Source organism: Cyprinodon variegatus, unplaced genomic scaffold (assembly GCF_000732505.1).
Source record: "Cyprinodon variegatus isolate N-32 unplaced genomic scaffold, C_variegatus-1.0 Scaffold2228, whole genome shotgun sequence".
NCBI lineage: Eukaryota > Metazoa > Chordata > Actinopteri > Cyprinodontiformes > Cyprinodontidae > Cyprinodon > Cyprinodon variegatus.
The window spans coordinates 16,024-17,077 of NW_015152681.1; the positions used below are offsets into that span (position 1 = coordinate 16,024).

At 35.4% G+C, this 1,054-nt stretch overlaps 1 protein-coding gene across 2 annotated transcripts in view; it reads left to right on the forward strand.

Moving 5' to 3' along the window:
* The window catches only part of LOC107080696 (gastrula zinc finger protein XlCGF8.2DB-like), a 9,049-nt gene that overhangs the window by 5,512 nt on the left and 2,483 nt on the right, over positions 1 to 1,054 (forward strand). The window lies entirely within an intron of this gene.

Sequence of the window (1,054 nt, forward strand, 5' to 3'; positions counted from 1 at the left end):
CCAGAAAAAACGTTTATAGCCCCGGCCTGTATTAGAGACCGGCCATTATTTACCTCCCCTGACAGCGAGACCGGCCATTATTAGAGACCCGGCCGCTATTGGAATACAGGCCAATATTAGAGAATTTACGGTAATTTGTTTCCTTTGAGGTGATATAACAGTGCTTTTGAGAACAGAAAAAGGAAATATTCATTTTCACTCATTTTAATTTTAAAGACACACAGGATTTTATGTCATTACATCGTGTTCTACTCACCCATATTAATTTGTCATTTGGAGCTGTTCTGAAGATATTTGGTTTTGTTATATCCAAGTAAAGCTCCATCCTTAGGCTGTAAAAAGGCCTTAAACGGAATATTTACTAAAACCACAGTTGCTAAACTGTTAGCAACATAGTTTACGAAATAATATTAAATTACTTTGGCAACTGTGGTTTTGGAAAAGCAGCCCAGCTAATAGCTACAGTCACACCACAACCACATCAGCCAGAGATCATAATTCGATTCATTCATCATATAATCATTGTTGTCCCTAAATCATTACTATTGAGTTTGAGATATAATTATGGTCTCAGCCTCAACATGCTAGTTTTCTGCCTTTAGCTGAGATGCACAACTGTGCTACTAGATTAAATCTTTTTCATAAAGAAATGTTACTGTTTAAACATAAACAAATGTTACGTTTAAACATTGAAGCCACGTTAATAATTACTGCCACTCCTTTCTCACCACGTTAATAGTCTTTATTCCAAAAAAGTAAAAAAACAGCAATCCACAAGGCTTTGTTTCCAAGTTTCAAGACGTTTAAGTGTCTTTAATATGCTCTCCTGTTAAAAACTACAGCACTCAGACAATTACACTTGGATTAGATTATTCCAATCTAACAGCAGAATATTTCAAACATCCTTGGGGATTTATGAAGCTGGATCTGCTTTGGGAAACTTCAACAAAGAGCCCTAGAAGGTCTTTAGTTGCATCTAAGATCTACACAATAATAATTAAAGTAAAGTTTCCTTATTTAACCAAGTGAAACTCTTTCTGCCGTGTTTGTCTTT